Source organism: Gossypium hirsutum, chromosome A06, assembly GCF_007990345.1.
Source record: "Gossypium hirsutum isolate 1008001.06 chromosome A06, Gossypium_hirsutum_v2.1, whole genome shotgun sequence".
NCBI classification, from domain to species: Eukaryota; Viridiplantae; Streptophyta; class Magnoliopsida; order Malvales; family Malvaceae; genus Gossypium; species Gossypium hirsutum.
The window spans coordinates 87,807,108-87,829,059 of record NC_053429.1 but is presented as its reverse complement, the minus strand read 5'-3'; the positions used below and the strand labels follow the sequence as shown (position 1 = coordinate 87,829,059).

Sequence of the window (21,952 nt, the reverse complement as noted above, 5' to 3'; positions counted from 1 at the left end):
TGATTGTGGTTTAATTGAGAATATTTAATCGTTAAATGAATACCATGTTATATGCTTTTGATTTTGTATAAGTGTGTAAGAGATTAAGGTTGACCAAAGCTTGGAAAATAGCCTAGGTATATTCCACACAGGCAGAGACACGGCCATGTGTCTCAGCTGTGTATGGAACACGACTTTGGGACACGGGCGTGTAGAGCCTTAAAGCATGAAATTTCCAAGATTTTCATAAGTTCTCGGTTTAGTCCCGAACCCTTTCTAAAGTATATTTTGGGCTTCGTAGACTCAAATAAGGGACTATGTGTAAGTGAATGAATGTTTTGAAATATGAATAAAATTTTATGGCCCGTATTTTAGTTTAATGTTTGTATGTTTGTTCGATAATGCCTCGTACCTTATCCCGGCCTCGGGTACGGGTAAGGGGTGTTACACTTTCTCTCTTAAAATTCCTGCTATTTTTTTTAATAATGGTTTCTAGATTATGAGTTTTGGATGTAATAGCTGCTAAACTTTTACATTCAAAAGCAGCGTACAAAGCACCAATTTAATCTCTTAAGCCCCACTCAAACTTGTCATACATTTCCTTTTCTGACTAGAACATGTTCTTAGCATAACGACTAAGCTTTAAATATTCCCATTCATATCCCATCACAAACATTCTCCCTTGTGCCAGATATCAAAATTCTTTATGTAACACCCCTTACCCGTGTCTGACGTAGGGACGAAATTCGAGGCATTACCAGACTTAGACACTAGCAAACATACAAAACCAGGCCATAAAATTTCATTCAAATTAAATTCATTCATACATATGAAAATTGTCCCCTATAGTGCCTACGAGACCGAAAACATGCATCAGGTATAGCTCAGGACTAAACTGAGTACTTTAGAAAACTTTGGGAAAACTTATAGAATTTTCATGCAACAAGGTCACACGCCCGTATGGATAGACAGTGTGATCACACATGCCCATGTGGCTTCAGACACGCCCGTGTCCTCAGCCCGTGTAAGTCTCTATTTATGACGTTATCAACACAAATAGGGTGACACGGCGAAGTCACACACCCGTGTGCTTAGGTCGTGTGGCAAATTAAATTCTAAAAATTAATTGTAGACTTCACACGGCCTGGGCACACGCCTATGTCCTGAGGCCCTGTCCTTTACACGGTTGAGAGACACAGTCATTTCTCTGCCCGTGAGTTTACTACTGGGCATTCTATTTTGCCAAATTAGGGTGCAGGGGACACACGGCCAGATCGCACGCCCATGGGGCAGACCGTTTGTCGTACAAGACCTAGACACATGCCCGTTTGTCAACCCGTGTGGACATCTTGAAGGCTATTTTCCAAGCCACTTGCCACCCTTAAAAGCTCACTCACTTATACATTTTTGATGGCACGCAACATAGCATATTTAGTCACTCAAATACTCACAATCATAATTAATCCATGACTTTGAATTGTCAACATATCACATGCTCAAACCATCATGCTTTCATATGGCATTCCACATCAATTTCATATTTATTCATCCTTAAAAACCTACCTTCTAGCTACTCAATTATACCATGAACATGGTCATACCTATTAGTCCCAATTCATTCATTAAGCATATGTGCCATTTATCACATCCATTTCCAGCAACTAACCACCAACCACATCACAAGCATAAACACATTGCATGCATGCATAAATAATTAGGGTTACAACCCGAGAAGCAAATATAAGCTACATCTCATGGCCTTATACAAAATGAGTCATAATACCATCATGAGCCAACTCATTTGGCTAATCAATATGACACATAACAAAATGACCAAGTCTTCGACGTCCTTCGATCCCAGTGCTAGCTTGGCAACACTATAAAAGATGGAAAGGAAATGGGGTAAACATTAACGCTTAGTAAGTCCATATGCAAATAACATGCTATCTAAAGAAGTATTTAACATACATTCAACATAATGAATAGAAATTTGTATTTTATCAAATCGCTTAAACTTACTCATCACATAAACAACATTGTCATAAGTTCATAACATACTAAGGCATTACTCATGAGTTCAGTATACATACCTGTATCAACTCATAACATAATCTCTTACTCATTCTTCTCATTGACTTACCCCTTGGGTCTTCTGTCAAGCTACTCGATTATTTACCCATTGAACACTCGAAATACTATTGGATACACGGAAGACTCACACATAAGTGCCACACACATAGCTAAAGATACTAACGGGTCTGCTCACACAAGATGTCGGTCAAGACGTAGCTACATGGGCTGCTCACACATGTTGTCAGGTATCCGCAACACATGCCGGACTACCCAGCCACCGGTAGGACATACAAGACTAGCACCCGGAACCACATAAACATATATCACATATATCATGAGCTCATAAATCACATGGTTCCTAGTATCATGTCACTTGTACCCTAAACTATTCTTAAGGTTCAAACAGGATTTTTCGATATCATTTCTTTGTCAAGCTTGCTCGTAATGTCGATCTCAATGTACATAATACCAATCACTTACTCATAGAGCAATCAAAGAATAACTCTTAATAGCATTAAAAAATTTAAATTCATATAACACTCAAGCATCGGAAATATAACATAACATCACATTATTTTTATATGAACTTACCTCGGTACAAAATGATGAAAACGAACCTATTCTCTTTAAACCTTGTTTTTTCCCTGGTCAAGACCCGAATCTCTTTTTTCTTGATCTATAATGTCAAATTTAACTTGTTTAATACATACACTGCTCAAATTGACCCATACCACATTTTTTGGTAACAATACCTTTTTACCCCTAACTTTTCACTTATTTATAAATTGGTCCTTAGGCTCTTAAAACAAAATACATGTATTTTGTTTGTTACCCAAGCCTAGCCGATTCATATTTCTACTCCAAGAAGCCCACATTTTTCTTTATTTTACATATTTACTACCCATTTTACAACTTTTACAAATTGGTCCCTTTTAGGTTTTTTCATGGATAAATCACTTTGTAAAAGATGTTTATCACACATCAAACTTTCATATTCTTCCTATAAACATCTAAATACATGCATTTCACACATGGGTAAGTTTTTGAACATGAACTCTAGCTAAAAAAAATGGTAGAAATAGCTAGATCGATTGATGACAACTTCAAAAATGTAAAGAACATTAAAAACGGGGCTATGATGCACTTACTATTGAGCTTGAAAGTTGAAGAAACCCTAGCTATGGTGAGCATGAAAATTTTGGCTATGGCATGGAGAAGATGAGTAAATTTTGCTTGATTTTTCCCTTTTCATTCTTTTAATTACTAAATAACCAAAATGCCCTTAAGGCTTTTCTTTCAATTGTTTCCTATTCATGCCCACTTTTGTCCAAAATTTTAGAACTTGGTCAAATTACTATTTAAGGACCTCCAATAATAGTCCATACCAATTTCATGCTTACAGCTTATGGAACTCAAGTTTTGCAACTTATTCAATTTAGTCCCTAACTTCAAATTAAACACTTTAGGCATAAAATTTCTTCTTGAAAATTTCACACAAACATACAATCATATCATGGATCATCAAATAATAATAAAATAATTATTTCTTTTTTTGAATTTGTGGTCTCAAAACCACTGTTTTGACTAGACCCTAATTTGGGATGTTAGACTTTATTCATTCACTCTACATACATTTGGTGCACATACCTTTCTCTGAACTTTTTTGGGAAGAATTCACAATCAATCATCTCTTCAAGAGTTTCACTAATCAAAGTTCCCCACCACTGGTAGGCTTCTAATTCTAGAAAAGATATGTCATACAAGAGACTATCTTCTGATGTGCATTTCAATTTCTTTATCATCGTACAAACTCAAGACAACCACTACTCAACCATATCCTACTTAGAGTAGGAGAGGGGTGAACAACTAACCATTGTATTTTTACTAGGTTTGTCACCCCCTTTATGTTATATGAGGGGTTTGGGGCCTCGCTCACATCGAGTCCAATTACAAGTACTTCTTGGACCTTTTTGACCCAGTACTCTATAATGTGATCCAAACTGATTTAGTTTTCTATTTCCCAAACTAAACTTTAATATTTACATATTAAAGGATTTTCTCATCCCAATTTTACTTCAATAAAATTTTGACAATTTTACCCTAGCTAAAACTTTAACTATTTTACCCCTAGTAAAATTTCGAGAAATGTCGTTCAATATGTCACAACTCAACATGTTCACTATGATTGAATGGTTTATTTTCATTTTTGACCTTTAAAATAATCAAAAAACAAAAAATAATTATTCCATCATTTTTTAAGTAATCCTATATAGGATTACAAATTTCCATTCTTATTTCCATTTCCATTTTTTGAAACCTACATTCATTTCCAAATGATTTCATTTTTCCATTTCGAAGAAAAACATAACCATTCCTAAATGTTTCCCGTTTCTCTTTTTCCATTAAAATCCGTTCATTTCTATTCAAACACGAAATTCATTTCTAGTTTTAATGAGCTAGCGAAGGGACTGGTTGGACATATGTAGTTGAGGCTCAAATAATTTATAATTAAGTTTCAAAATTTTTCCTATTAATTATAAAATCATCTAATCATGAAGTCATTCCATTATAGTACTGTGATTGAGCTGTCCTCAACGACATGCCATTATGAAAGCCACTACTCAGTGCTCATCATAGGACCTTGGAATAAATGTGTTACCCTCATAGGATATCGTTGATATTTTTAGGATAATATCCATTCTCCCAATATGATCTTATTTTATCTGATGGTAACCATTACATCTTCCTTCATAAAAAGTCAATCACTATCAAATAGTGATCAAGTCATCCATCACAAAGACATACGACTTGTGGTCAAGTTTACTTTCCATCAATCATGTAATCCCAACGAGAGAATATCATTTACCCATTTTTTGGGTTATGAATTCAACTATTGTAAATGACATTACATACTACAAAATTCATACACCCAACATACCATCTTTTGGTTCCTTATTTATTTGAACTCAGGTTTTTACTTACATCACAGTGTATGAGTCACACATACATAGTTTGTCATCCATTCAGGATTTAGGTATGCCACACTATAAATGTCACAAGTGAAGGATTCAAGATCTATTCTGCTTGGGTCCTGTCTGATGTACTATCAATCCAGTCAGTCACATTTATGTCTCTATCTTCTCAGAGTTATTTGCTTCGATGCCCATGACAATGCATCTCCCCAATTGGACTTGATAGATAACATATTAGTTTTTCAATTGGTTTGCTCATTTTTATTAGACTAAAGACATGTTTAGGTTCGCCTACTAATACAAATTGCCTTTCTGTAATACGATCCGACCACATAATACTGCTTAATATTAGTTAAACATTAGACAACTAATGAGCAATATTTGTTTCCATTTTCTTTGCGAGCAAAAACCATGTGAGGAAAATTATACAAAGTATATTAATGAAATCAATGAATTTTTTTTATTAACCAATTTTTTCAAAAAAAATTACTAGTGTGTATTGACGAAAATACTACAATTAGGGCATCGAATCCAACAGAATTTGTGTACAATAACAATCATTATATTAGTCTGCATATGTCTCTATTTGAAGCTCTGTATAAAAGCAGGTTTAGAAAGAACACATGTTTGATGGAGCTTAATGAAAGAAAATTTTTAGGTCCTGAGATAGTATGAGAAAAAAAAAGAAAAAGTCTCCATCGTCTGTAGTAATCTGAAAGCTACTCAAGATTGTCAGGAAACTTATGTTGATCTAAAGAGGAAAGAGATTTCTTTTGAAGTTGCTGATAAAATGTCCTTAAAAGTCAATCATTGGAAGAAAATTATAAGATTTGGTTAGAAAGGAAAATTGAGTCCACAATTTATAGGGCCATATGAAGTTTTAGAGCAGGTTGGACTAGTGACATATAAATTGGCTTTAACTCTAGAGTTATGAAAGATCCATAATTTGTTTCATGTGTCTATGTTGAGAAGATATCAATTAAATCTGGATCATGTGGTTCAGATTGAAGATTTCGAGGTGGCACCAAACTTGTCATATGAAGAAAAGCCTATTTGTATATTGACAAGAGAGGTGAAAGGAATAAGAGGATTCCATTAGTGAAAGTATTATGGAGAAATCCTAATATTGAGTAAGCTACCCAGGAAAGACAAAGTTTAATGAAAGATCGGTGTCCTCAGCTATTCATAGGTATGAATATCAAGGAAGAAATTTTCTAATTGGGAGAGAATTATAATGGCCCGGCCGGCGAAGTCCTTATATTTGGTAACTAAAAAATCAGAATTTATACATATTTTTATCCTATGCTTAGCATATTTTTGGATGAATTATCCTTAGATTTGGTGAATTTGATGCTCCTAATCCTTTAATTTCACCTTCAAGACTGAAGATCTCCCTTTAATTCCCTTCAAGAGTTCTTGGTTTTTTTTTATGTTTTGTTATCATTATTGTTTCGAGATGTTTTCTTTCATAAATATGAACTAAACCCCCTAAATACCTAAGGGGAATGAAACCTAAGACGGATCTTGCTATTATTATCTGAATTGTATGATAAATATTTGACTTGTTCTTAATTATGAGTTCTTAATTCTTGCTTTAATATTCTAGGATATTGATTCAAGTATTGATGTGCTTATTCAGACGAGCAAAAGTCCCTGTCTAAGAGTGGATCTAACATAATTAAACGGAGTTTATTGCACCCCTAGAGATAGGGTGACATAAGTTTACCAGATTAGGGTGAAACCTAATAAGGGAATCCATAGATCAAGTTAATGCAACACTAGGGGTTTTAATTAGAAAGAGATTTCAATTAATCAACCTAGGGTTAGATGTTGTTAGTCTCTAGAGAGATAATAATATAACTTAAGGATTTCTACGGATCAAGTCAAGTCAATAAATCGTCTGGTTCAGAGTCAATAACAACTGAAGTCTGGTGGATTTTCCCTTAGATATTGTCCAAATCATTTAGTTTTCCCAAAATTTATTTCCCCAATTTACTTTCTGTGCATTCTTAGTTTAGTAATTAGTTTAGATAAAACAATCCCTTTTATTTTTAGCCTAGATAATAAAAAGAAAGTTAATACTAGTACTTTTAGTTCGTTTGGGTTCGACATCCCGGTCTTGCCATAAGCTATATTACTGTTTGATAAGGTGCGCTTGCCTTTGTCGTGATAATAGTTAGTTTTCAAGAATAGACATTCATAAATTATAAAACTTATCACGATTCACATCACATCAAGCTTTTGGCGCCGTTGCCAGGGAACTAAGATATTAGGAACACTCGATTTTTTATTAATTTAGCCATTTTATTTTTCTTGCAATTTAAATTTTTATTTTCTTTTCTAATTTTTCGTTTATTCGCTTCTGGTAGGTTTTTATAGTGCATGACTAGAAGAATCTCATCGGGACCATTACTTTTTGATAGTGAAATCAATCGTATAGCTTGCAGAAACCGAAGAGAAATAAAATGAAGCCTAAGATACACAGAGGAAGAGCATGAGGATGAAATTCATGCCACAACCGAGGAGATGGTTGAAAATCAGGAAAATCTGCTACCTCCTGCGATTGTTGCTGATCCAGCAAATTATAATCCTGCTCCACACACTATGTATGATTATGCTAAACCTAATTTAACAAGAACTGAGTCAAGTATATTTAGACCTGCTATTGCTGCAAATAATTTTGAACTGAAACCTAACACAATTCAAATGATACAGCACTTTGTTGAATTTGATTGTTTGCAGGATGAGGATCCAAACAATCACTTGGAAAATTTTCTAGAGTTTTGAGACACTCTTAAAATCAATGGCATTTTTAATGATTCCATTTGCCTTCGATTGTTTCCCTTTTCGTTAAGGAACAAAGCTAAATAGTGGTTGAACTCGTTACCATGAGGGATGAAATCTCTTAAATATTTTTAATGACCGAAAAGTTTCTACTTAAATATTTTCCGCCAGCTAAAATGGCTAAGTTGAGGAATGAAATCTCTTCTTTTGTAAAGATGGATTTAGAAACACTCTATGATGCATGGGAGAGATACAAGGATCTTTTGAGAAGGTGCCCTCACCATGGGTTACCACTTTGGCTACAGGTTTAGACGTTTTACAACGGTGTGAACCCCTCAACAAGGAAACTTATCAGCGTGGCTACTGGTGGGTTTATCAATAACAAAACACCAGAAGTGGCTTACGAATTTATTGAAGAGATGTCACTGAATAACTATCAGTGGCAAGTCATGAGAATAAAGCCGACAAAAGCAGCCGGTGTCTTCAACTTTGATGCGGTTACTATGCTATCTAACCAGGTAGAACTTTTAAATAAAAAGAGTGACGGTTTATATGGTTCTATTAAGGTATATTTTGTGATAAGGTGTGATTCTAATGGAGGAGGAGCGTACACAGAATATCAACCTTTCAATCTTAGCGCTGCGGAGGAACAAGTTCAATATATAGCTATAAATAATTCTAGATCTCAAAATAACACATGTAGTGACACATATAATGTAGGTTGGAGGAACCATCCCAACTTCTCATGGGGTGGTCAAGGGAATCAAAGGCCACAACATCCTCTGGGTTTTCAACAACCACCTTACCAACAGGAAAAGAAACCGAACCTTGAGGAGATGCTAACAAAGTTTGTAACAGTCCGGTTTTAACCCTAGTCAGAATAGTGGTTTCGGGACCATAAATTTGAGTCTAAAAAAATATTTTAATATTATTTTCTATGTCTGTGATATGTGAATTTACATCTGCAGAATTTCTATGATTAAATTTGTCTGTTTCTATGCTTAATTAAGAAAAATGATTAAATCGCGTAAGGTGTAAAAGTTGAGTGCTAAATGTTAAAGCACCTAATTGGCTTGGCTTTTAAAATATGTGTCCTTGCATGTCAAATTTACCATTTATGTTGATGAGAATTATAAGTTGAGAAGAATTTATTTTGATTGTAAGTTGAGGACTTTGCTTGAGGTCAAGCAAACGCTTAAGTGCGGGGGTATTTGATAAATCGTAATTTATACATATTTTTATCCCATCCTTAGCATATTTTTGGATGAATTATCCTTAGATTTGGTGAATTCGATGCTCCTAATCCTTTAATTTCATGTTTTATACTTAGGAGAGCATAGGAGAGTAAAAAGAGCGAGAAACGAGCCAAAAACAGAGAAAATGGTTCAACATGGGAAATCAACATCGCCTGGACTTCCTCACATGGGTAGTTCACATGTCCGTGTCCATTCAACAGACTAAGACACCATTTAAAGCAATCGGACACGGGAATGTCACACGGGTGTGTCCTTGTTGAGCCCAAGTGTAGTCCTATTTGGAAAAAAAGCCACATTTGAGGGTTTAGAAGCATTCTAAAGCCTATATAAACACCCAAGGAGGTACCAAAAACACAGACGGGGAGTAGGAGACAAGGAATTACTCGAAGAAAGCCGATTGATCCATCTCAGAAGTCAGATTCACCTTTAAGATTAAAGATCTCCATTCAATTCCCCTCAAGAATTCTTGGGTTTTCTTTATGTTTTGTTATCATTATTCTTTTGAGATGTTTTCTTTCATAAATATGAACAAAACCCCCTAAATACCTAAGGGGAATGAAACCTAAGTCGGATCTTGTTATTATTATCTGAATTGTATGATAAATATTTGACTTGTTCTTAATTATGAGTTCTTAATTCTTGCTTTAATATTCTAGGATATTGATTCAAGTATGGATGTGATTATTCAGAGGAGCATAAGTCCCTATCTAAGAGTAGATCTAACATAAATAAGTGGAGTTGATTTCACGCCTAGAGAAAGGGTGACATAATTTTACCGGATTAGGGTGAAACTTAATAAAGGAATCCATAGATCGAGTTAATGCAACACTAGGGGTTTTAATTAGAAAGAAATTCCAATTAATCAACCTAGGGTCAGAAGTTGTTAGTCTCGAGAGAGATAATAATATAACTTAGGGATTTCTACAGATCAAATCAAGTGAATAAATCGTCTGATTCAGAGTCATTAATAAGTAAAGTCTAGGTGGATTTTTCCCTTAGGTATTGTCCAAATCAATCAGTTTTCCAAAAAGTTATTTCCCCAATTTACTTTCTGTGCATTCTTTGTTTAGTAATTAGTTTAGATAAAACAAATCCCTTTATTTTCAGGAAAGATAATAAAAAGAAAGTTAATACTAGTACTTTTAGTTCGTTTAGGTTCGACATCCTGGTCTTGCCATAAGCTATACTACTATTCGATAAGGTGCGCTTGCCTTTGTAGTGATAATAGTTAGTTTTTAAGAACGAACATTCTTAAATTATAAAACTTATCACGATTCATATCACATCAAGTTTTTGGCGCTGTTGTCGGGGAACTAAGATATTAGGAACACACGATTGTGTCATGGCCCATGTGTCCGCCCGTGTGGGTATTCAAAGTAGTGTCTCACGGTAGTGTCACAGACCATCTGCGAAGTCATGTATGTATTCAATAATAGGTCAGACAGATGTGCTGCCAGGCCGTGTAACTTTCTAAGACCGTGTTACTACCATGCTCCTAAAATTCAATAAGACACATGAACGTGTGAAGAGGCCATGTGTGGCAGACGACCGTATGACAGCCCGTGTCCTAGGCCATATGTAGCTAAAAGACTTTCTTTTCATGCCAAAACAACCATTCTTTCTTGGACATGTAGCCATCCCATTTCCAGCCAAAATGACCTATTCAAAAATACATTTAACACACCTAAAACATACCTAATCCATACAACTTATGTGTCAAACCAATGTGTCCTCATTGACACCAAAATTGTTATAGAAATACAATTATCAATTACCTAAAATATTACCATCATACACATGTTATTCAATTATCAACCAAGTTCACAATTTTCAAATACGAAAACACATTCCAATAGCTACCAAACATATCCAACATCATAAATTACCTACCATATTAACCATACCAGATTTTAAACATTATTAAAGATACCAAACCAAAACAATGCCTAAACAATGGCACAAACATTTCATACCAAGATAGTATTAATATGAAACATAGTTTACAAACTCATAACCATATAATCTTAATTACAAATCAACTAACATGTTAACCTTAATTACAATAAAAACCCTATATACATGCCACAACCAAAATAACCTAAAGACAAAAAAGCTACCGAAAAGTGTCTGGATAGTGTAAGCATTGAAATTGATTCGTTTGACCCATTCTACAAAACATTCACTACAGAAAACAAAACAAAAAACAAGTAAACATGTGAAGCTTAGTAAGTCCATATTTAAAATTCAATTTAACATACTTTAACTTATAACTGATCACCAACTAAACTTAAATCATTATAATCCTGACAACCATTTCCAAAATCATATATCATTAGTACCAAAACATTTAATCATATAATTTAATATACCTAATAGCTCAATCCAAAGCAATCAATACCTCCATGCATATACATAAATACACAAACATATCATTATACATAAATCCAACTTAAAGAGTAATTTAACATTTAAACATAAAGTTTAATAGCTCGTTGAACTATAACAAATTGATTTAGATACTCAGGTTTCCCCCAAAACACACTAGAGAGAATCGAATTGCTAACAAGGCACCATAGTGCAAATACAGTGGCACTAAAGTGCAGTCCCGCACAAGCGAGCGTACAAACCCTATTAGCATACCAATCGCATCTTAATCGTTTACTACATTCAATCGGGCATTATAATTGAAATCTAGACATAAACAATTAGTGGCACTTCACAATTCCCATACACACATTATAAATTCATCAAACTCATTTCAATAGCAAATAATCATGACATTCACCAATTATCGAATATTTATTTCTCATTTGTCCTAAATTGCAATATTTAAAGTTTTATAACTTAAAAGCAAAATTTTCATATTAATACAATTAAATAAACACATATTAACACAATATATAAATAAAAACATGTGTACATTTTATACTATTGGCTTACCTAGACTACGCTTTCGGTTGACTCATATGGATTAATCCGCGATTTTCTCTTTTCCCTAGTTATTCTCCGTATGATTCAATTCTTGATATGAAAAGAAATTAATGTTGTCAAACCTTTTAGCCTTCAATGGTGCTTTCTTCCCTTCAATTTTGGTCAAAACCCATTTTGGAAGATGATACATTTTTTTTGTTTTATTTTACTTAAATTATTTTTTATTTAATTACAAAATTTCCCATCAATTAATTATACATTTTTAGCATATTTCAAGCCTTGACCATCCCTGCCAATTAATAATGGTATAATTTCCATTTAAACCATTCCACTTTTGTGATTTACACCATTTAATCATTATAATTTAATTATAACTAGATTTTACGACTTTCACAGTTTAGTCCTTTTTCTTTATTTAACTAAATAAACAATAAAATTTCCAAATTGAAACCTCAGGCATTTAATTATTAACTCCATAAATATTTAATAGAAGATAATAAAAGCAAGTAAAGAAATCAATTTTTGGGTGGTCCTACAAGAGTGGTGGTACGGTTTTGATGCGGTGGTGCTAAGGTGGTTGAATAGTGGTGATATGGTGGTTGTATGGTGGTGATTTGGTTTGTAGTTAAAATCGAAGGATAAGTAGAAGAAACTTCAAGGAGGAGCAACCTTTTTTTGGTCGCATAAGGTGGAGGAAGGGGAGGAGCAAAGATGGAAAATTGTAAGAAAACAAAACAAATGAGGAGATGAAAGGGAGAAGGAGTGGACGGTCACAAGGTAAGACCTTCGGAAAAAGCATTCATGAGGTGGACAAGAGTGTTAGTGAGAGTTAATCACAATAACTTTAGGAGTTTCACCTTTTCAAACTTTAAAAATATGGAGTTACTAAAAAAATAAAAATAAGAGTTATATGCTTAAGGTTGGATGGCGTTGCATGGGAAGTTGACAAACTTTTTGCATGAAATTAAAAAGAAATAATTGACGTTATGAAGACTAAAACTTAGGTTATTTAGGAATTATCAAAGGTGTAACACCACTTAACTGTATCCGTTGCTGGAACAGGGTTATGGAGCATTGCCCGAACTATCAGAACATTTTTCAAATAATTCATTTAAATTACTATTTATTAATCTAGATTATTAATATCGTCCCTTAGATGGACCCTCGAGGCCCACTACGAGCATTAGAATCAATTCGAGACTTAATCGGAAACTCTAAGAAATTTTCACGAAATTACAAAAAATTTTCTAAGTTACAGGGCTCAGACGCCCGAGTGGTCCAAGGGACACCCTCGTGTGACCCTGGGACACACCCGTGCTTCATGCCATGTTTGACTGCGTGTAACTCTCTGACTTGTGCGCACAGCCGGCCACACGTCTGTGTGAGTAAGCCGTATGATCAATTAAATTCTTCGAAATTAGGATAAGATTTCACACGGACAAGACACACCCGTGTCTTTGTCTGTGTGCTCAATTCTGAGTATAATGTTTCTCAAATTTAAGGTGCAGGAGACACATGGCCTAAGCATATGCCCATGCATAGGGGCTAGACACACACCCGTGTGTCTGCCCGTGTACACAAAATAAAGCCATTTCTAGCTTCATTTTTCACCCAAAATCACACCAATGACTTGCACTTAAACTCACATCCAAATACCAAGAATTTCAAGCATTCAAATTAAGGAAACTCTATCATTCAACATGTCATATCATTACATGAATGCACGTTTATAATCTTACCTTGGTATACTCCAAATGTTAGGCATTATTTGAAAAACCATTAACATGTATGTAGCTACCATAGTATGTGTAACACCCCTAACCCGTTTCCATCGCTAGAATGGGTTACGAGATATTACCGAACCAAATACTTATTCGTAAAATTTTCATGCATCTTCTTCTATCATCTTCATTTCACTAAGTTCATCTTTAATAATGCATAATTCATTATACTACCATGTACGATCCTTATTCATACATAGCCGGAATACATAATTAATCATTATCAAGTTCAATCAAAACCATTACATAAGTTTACATCATGTAACAACCATATCATACGATTTTATGTTATGTTCAGACATAACCAGACGACCCATTACACTATCTCAATTTAAATACTAAGATCATATACAATATCCAAATTACAATTAATCACTTATATAAATGTGTCATAATCGAACCACCCCAAAAACATATAGTCAAAATTTCTTAGCATTTTCAACCCTCAAACATATGTATATTTATATATATATCATTCATTAATAGCATTAAACATTATAACCAAGACAAATTATACCATGATTAAACATAACCAAGTTCAAACTTAGTATTTAGGCCATATTCGCATGGCTGGAAGTATACATATCAAAGTTCAAACAAAATACACATTAGCCTATACATGCCGTAATGTTCACTTAGACCAACTAAGAAAGGGGTACCAAAACGTTGCAGGCTGGTGTGATGACTTCGACGATGGTCCCGAACACACAAAATGGACCAAAGAAATCTAAATAGGAGACAAGTAAACACACCAAATGAGTATTCAACTTAGTAAGTCGTAAGCAATATAATACAGACCATTAACATGAGATCATAATAAAAATATTGTAAGATCAACCATTTAACCATACCGAATTATGCCACAATTACTTAAATTATCGATTCAACCACAAGCCAAATCTTGCTATCCAATTAAATATCAAAACAACTAGATAGTTTAGATCCTTTCCTCGAAGTATAAAACAATGATAAACTAAATGGTTCCATGCCTATACGTTTTATGTCTCAAATTCGATTTTTCCGTTAATAGCCCTAGCACTTTATTCTTTTCTGGCACACATTATATCCTCAACCGATTTCACACACATAGTGCTAATCAAATTCGTACACATAGTGCCATGCTAAACCGCACACATAGTGCTAACTAAAAAATAAAAAAAACACTATCATCATAACAATTTGATCGAATGTTTCTAACTAAAAATAAAAAATAAAAACTCCACATCTATTCATAAGCTCATACCAATGTTCATATATCTATTAACTAGTTCATTCTTCATCTTTCTAATATTCCATCCAAAGCATCAAACACTATCCTCATAATATCTAAACATCACAACCGAATGCACATTGTCACCAAATAGAAAAATCAACCTATGGGTTATAATATAGATTTGTCTACTAACTAAATTTCATAAAATTTAATGAAAAAATGAACATGAAATCTTTCTTTCTCCACTTAGGTTCGGCTTTGCAAGAAGAAGATGAACACTTCTCTCTTCTTCCATTTCTTCTTTTATTCATCTTTTTCTTATTAATCTATTTTTTCTATTTAGATTATTTTGTCATTTACCATTATAATATATATTAAATTAGAATTAGTGGAGGAACATCATCACATGGCCGGCCACTTCATGCATTAAGGGCATTTTGACATGCAAATCCATGCTTTCTCACCTTGTTGTTATTTGATCCATCGAAATTCAATATTCAAATGAGACTTTACCCTTTTTCCAACATTTCCAAACATGTAATAATTTCACACATTCATAATATTCACATAAATGTAAATCATATTGCATACAATCATAACAATCAAGTTAACATATTTACATGCTCGATTAAGTTACACGAACTTACCTCGACACTGGTTCGCGTATAAAATCTACTAATCTGAAACCTTTTCTTTTCCTCGATCTAACCTTAAATTTGTGTTGTCCGGAACTATATAAATAACTTTAATCACCAATTTCACGCATTTCATATTCATTTGGACTCAATTTACATCCTAGGCAAAATTAAAATTTCGCCCTTTTTTTCATAAATTCCAATTTACTCCCTCTTCCAAGCTTAACCTAAATTTCAATATAGAATTTTACAGCACATATTTTCTATAAATTCTAGAATTTTTCATCAATTTTCACAACTTTACATTTTAGTCCGTAAATCATGTTTTCATAAAAAATCACTTTATAAAAGTTGTTTATCTATCAACAACCTTTCATTTTCTACAATAAATTTCTAATTTTCAGCATATACATCCATGACCTAATTTCCATACTTTGATAACTCTTCAAATTGATCCCCCCAAATAGATAGATTAAGCTATCCCGATTTCAAAAATATCAAAATTACTAAAAACGGGACAAGGAAACTCACCCAATTAAGCCATGAAAGTTTCTTCTCTCTCTCCTAGGGTTTCCATGTATTTTTGGGGAAGAAGATGAATAAATAAGATTATATTTTCTTTTACATCTTTTAATTAATTAAATTATTTCAAATTCCAATCTAGTCCTTGCCTTTTTTTTTAAATTTCCAAGGATAACTCACTAAAATATCTACATACTTTTCTTTAATGGCCTAATTACCATACAAGGACATTTAGTTTTGAATTCCATAGCTATTTAGTCCTTGTAGCTACTAGAATTCAACTTTTATATTTTATGCGATTTAGTCCTTCTCGTAATTATGCACATAATCAATTAAATTTTCTTATTAGAATTTTCACATGACATTTCTAACATATTACGGACCATGTAATAAAATTAAAATAAAATTTATTTTCGGATCAAATTTGTGGTCCTGAAACCATTGTTACAATTTCACTGAAATTGGGTTGTTACAACTCTTCCCCTTAAGGATTTTTGTCCTTGAAAATCCTACCAATAAAAGGATTCGAGTATTGCTTCCTCATAGTATCCTCTGGTTCCTAGGTAGCCTATTCTATACCTTGTCGTTTCCAAAGAACTTTTACTAAAGCTAGCTTTTTATTTCTTAACTCTTTTGTTTCCAAAGCTAAGATTTTGATCGGTTCTTCACTATATGTCATATCCGGTTGAATCTCTACCTCTGTTGGAGAGATAACATGTGAAGGATTAGATCGTTACCATCGTAGCATAGCCACATGAAAAACATTATGAATCCAATCAACTTCTGGTGGTAAAGCTAACCGATATGCAACCGGTTCGATTCTTCCCGTAATCTCTTATGGTCCAGTGAATCGTGGACTCAGTTTTCCTTTACAACCAAATAGGAGAACTTTCTTCCAAGGCGATTCTTTCAATAATACCTTGTCACTGACTTGAAATTCTATTTCTTTTCATTTAAGGTCAGTATAGGACTTTTGACAATCAGAGGCTGCTTTCAAACTGTCCCGAATTACTTTCACGTAACTGTTTCTCCTTGAGTTCTGTCCAATACAATGGAGTTCTACATTTTGGAATGATAAATCATAAATTATACATATTTTTACCCCATGTTTAATGCATTTTATGGATGATTTCCCACTAGAATTGGTGAATTCGATGCTCCTAATGTTTTAATTTCATGTTTTATACTTAGGAGAGCATAGGGGAGCGAAAGGAATGAGAAACGGGCCAAAAACGGAGAAAATGGGCCAAGGTACAAAATCAACACGGCCTGGACCTCCTTACACGGGTAGACCACATGGACGTGTCAATTTGGCAGGCTCGAGCACGGCCTGGAGTAATCGAACACGGGCTTGTGCCACGGGCGTGTCCCTGCCAAGCTCAAGTTGAGTCCAATTCGAAAAAGGCTAATTTTGAGGGTTTTTAGGCATTCCAAAGCCTATAAATACACCCTATAGGAGGAAGAAAAAGAGGAGGAGAAGGGGGAGTAAGGAATTACTCCAAGGAAGCCGATTGATCCATCTCAGAAGCCGGATCCATCATCAAGACTGAAGATCTATCCTCAATTTCCCTTCAGGAGTTTTGGGTTTTCTTTATGTTTTCTATTATTTATTCTTCTTAGATGTTTTCTTATTTAGTTATGAACTAAAACCCCTAAATACCTAAGGGGAATGAAACCTAAGATGAATCTTGTTATTATTTTTTGAATCGTATGATAAATATTTAACTTGTTCTTAATTCTTGTTTTGATATCCCAGGATGCTGATTCAAGACATGCTCTTATTCAGAGGCGGAATAGACCCTGTTTAAGAGTACATTTGTCATAATTAAGCGGAGTTGATTGTGCGCCTAGACATAAGGTGACAAGATTTTTTCGGATTAGGGTGAAACCTAATAAGGGGATCCATAGATCAAGTTAATGCAACCCTAGAGTGTTAACTAGAGAAAAGTCTCGATTATTCAATCTAGGGATTAGGCGTTATTAGTCTTGAATAGGGATAATAACATAACTTAGGGATCTCGACGGAACAAGTTGAATGAATAAATCGTCCGAGTCGAAGCCAGAATAACAAGTAAAGTTTAGGTGGATTTTTCCTTAGGTATTGTCTTAAGTTAATAGATTTTTCCCAAAAGCAATTCCCCAGTTCTTTTCACTGTGCGTTCTTAGTTTAGATAATTAGTTAATTAAAACAAAACCTCTTTATTCTTAGGCTAGGTAATAAAAAGACAGTCATTACTAGTACTTTTAGTTCCTTTGGGTTCGACAATCTGGTCTTGCTAAAACTATACTACTATTCGATAGGTACACTTGCCTACATTGCGATAATAGTTAGTTCAAGAACGAGGAATTATAAATATTTAAAACCTATCACGAAACCACGCGATAAAGTTTTTGGCACCGTTGCCGGGGAACTAAGATATTAGGAACTCTCAATATTTATTACTTTAGGCATTTATTTTCTTGCAATTTAATTTAATTTAATTATTATTATTTATTAACCTAGTTTTCTTTCTCTTGGCAGGTTTTTATAGTTTATGACTAGAAGAAACCTGTTGAGACCATTACTTTTTGACGAAGAAATTGATCGTACAGTTCGTAAAAACCAAAGTGAAATAAGGTACAACTTAAGATACACGGAGAACGAGCAAGAAGACGATACTCAACCCCCAACCGAAGAGATGGCTGAAAACCAAGGCAATCAGCTACCTCCTGCAATTGTTGTTAATCAAAATCCTGCTCTATGCACTTGCAATTGCTGTTAATCAAAATCCTGTTTCACGCACTATGTATGATTATGCTAAACCTTCTTTAACAGGAACTGAATCAAGCATAGTTAGACCTGCTGTAGCTACAAATACTTTTGAATTAAAACCTAACACTATTCAAATGATACAACAATTTGTTCAGTTTGATGGTTTGCAAGATGAGGATCCCAACGCTCATTTAGCCAACTTCTTAGAACTATGCGATACATTTAAAATTAATGGCATTTTTTATGATGACATACGTCTTCAGTTGTTTCCCTTTTCATTGAGGAACAAAGATAAACAATGGCTGAACTCGTTACCACGAGGGTCAATTACTACTTGGGAACAATGACCGAAAAATTCTTACTAAAATATTTTTCGCCAGCTAAAACGGCTAAATTATGTAATGACATCTCTTCTTTTGTGCAGATAGATTTAGAAACCCTCTACGATGCATGGGAGAGATACAAGGAGTTACTGAGAAGGTGCCCTTACCATGGGTTACCGCTTTGGCTCCAAGTACAAACATTTCACAATGGTCTGAATCCTTCGACTCGGAAATGGTTGAGATAGCGGCGGGCGGAACCATCAACAGTAAAACACCTGAAGATGCCTATGAGTTTATAGAGGAGATGTCACTGAATAACTATCAGTGGCAAGTCATGAGGACAAAGCCAACTAAAACAGCCGGTGTTTATAACGTCGATTCGGTCACCATGCTCTCTAATCAGGTAGAACTCTTAAATAAAAAGATTGCTGGTTTTCTTATTTCTTCACAGGTTCACCCAGTAATGCAGTGTGAAGCAAGTAACAGTGGAACAAGCTATTCAGAATATCAACCTTATGGCCAGAACATGGATAACAAGCAACTAAGCTACATGGGTAATAATCCTCGACCTCAAAACAATCCATTTAGTAACACTTACAACGTAGGTTGGAAGAACCATCCCTATTTTTCGTGGGGATGCCACGAAAATCAAAGACCACAACATCCTCTGGGTTTTCAGCAACCACCCTACCAACAGGAAAAGAAGCCAAACATTGAAGAGATGCTCTCAAAGTTTATATCAGTGTCAGAAACCCATTTTCAGAACACCGAGACAGCACTTAAAAATCAACCAGTGTCGATCCAAGGGCTCGAAACTGAGATAGGCCAACTATCCAAACTGATTTCAGAAAGACCACTAGCAAGTTTACCTAGTAACACCAAATCAAAAGAGCATGTGAAAGCAGTTATAATAAGGAGTGGGAAAGTGTTAGCAGTTACACCAAGCTTCACATGGCCAAAACACATGCTAGTGTTCTAGGCAGTATAGCACACACGGCTGAGACAAACACCCGTGTCTCTACCCATGTGCTCAATTCTGAGCATTCTATTTTGAAAATTAAGGTGTAGGGGGCACACGGCCTAACAACACGCCCATGTACCTGGCCGTGTGTCATACACGGTCTAGACACACGCCCATGTGTCTACCCATGTAGACAAAAATAAAGCCATTTCTAGCTTTATTTCTCACCCAAATTCACACTAATGACCTGCACTTAAACTCACATCCATAAACCAACCAATTTAAGTATTCAAATTTAGCGAATTCCATCATTCATCATGGCATATCATTTCATGCATACATGTCTACAATCTTACCCTAGTTCAATCCATGTATTAAACATTATTTGATAAACTATTTAACATTTATGTAGCTACCATAGTTTGACATTACAATTATATTTAAACAAACCATTACGAGCCATTCCAATGGCTAGATTACAAGCATCATTTACATTTACATGCCAATATGGCCAATATAACCTATACATGGCATTACAACCATAATTGATTTACTATATAGTACTGATATGGGTAGATGGATAGTGTGAGTGATCTCCGCCGAGCTTTCAATCCAATAAGCTTCTGATTTACTCTAAAACAAGGAAATAAAACTAAGTAAGTATGCAATGCTTCGTAAGTTTGCATAACATGGTAGTTAACTTACCATTCATTCTATTATGAGGTAACTATGTAAGGAATATTCAATCAATTTGACCTCAAGCCCTACACACATTCTTATTGCCCTTGTTAATCATATAATCCATAATAAAATCAAAACATATATGGGCTCAACAACAGTCAAGATTCCAAGCACATATGCTTTGCACAACATGTATTTATTCAACATGCATATTTTATCTCATTATTACAAATATAATTTCATACTAATTCATCTCGAGTTCAGATCATTTCATATCAGAACTTTACTCATATTAATCGGAATATCAAGGTCACGATTAGTACACTCAAGGTGTATAAGTCTATAATCAAGGATGTACGTACTCATCAAATAAATTCCACGTACAACATATTCGTTTCATATTTCCGTATATCAATTATCACGTAACGTCATTTTCATGTATTTCAGGCCGATACATGTAATAACTCATTTCTTAATCATATCTTCTCATGTCAAGAACTTTTACCCGTTTAATTTATCTGAAATATCGATGGATACACAGGTAGTACACTCATGGTGTACAAATCAGGATTCGTCGATTCATATTCAACTGTACCCACAAGGTACTATATCAGAGAGTACACTCTCGAGCCACACAAGTATACAATAGGATTACCAGTCCAAGCTCAATCCTTTTTATGACATATGCTCTAAGGAGCTTGATCTGGATTACCTGTTCGGGCTAAACCCAGTCTATAACATGTGCTCAAGAGGACTCATAGAAGGATTACCCATCCAAGCTAAATCATTTTCTATGATAAGGTCAATAGGATTACTCGTCCGAGCTAAATCCCATCAGCAACAAATGCAGGACCTCATTCATTTTCATCAAATATCATGATTTCATCAAAAATCACTTTCTAAAAGTTGTTTATCTATCAATAATCTTTTATTGTGCTACCATAAATTTCTAATTTCCAGCATATACATCCTTGACCCATTTTTCATACCTTGATAACTTTTCAAATTAATCCCTTAAATAGAGAGATTAAGCTATCCCGGTATCAAAAATATCAAAATTACGAAAAACGGGGCTTGAATACTTACCAA

At 34.4% G+C, this 21,952-nt stretch overlaps 2 non-coding genes across 2 annotated transcripts; both read right to left on the bottom strand.

Moving 5' to 3' along the window:
• Positions 1-7,990: 7,990 nt before the first annotated feature.
• Positions 7,991-8,097, bottom strand: LOC121231148 (small nucleolar RNA R71). The gene has a single exon (XR_005929216.1). It is a non-coding gene; the product is annotated as a small nucleolar RNA R71 (small nucleolar RNA).
• Positions 8,098-19,289: 11,192 nt separating this feature from the next.
• LOC121231546 (small nucleolar RNA R71) lies at positions 19,290-19,396 on the bottom strand. The gene has a single exon (XR_005929604.1). It is a non-coding gene; the product is annotated as a small nucleolar RNA R71 (small nucleolar RNA).
• Between the last annotated feature and the right edge of the window lie 2,556 nt (positions 19,397-21,952).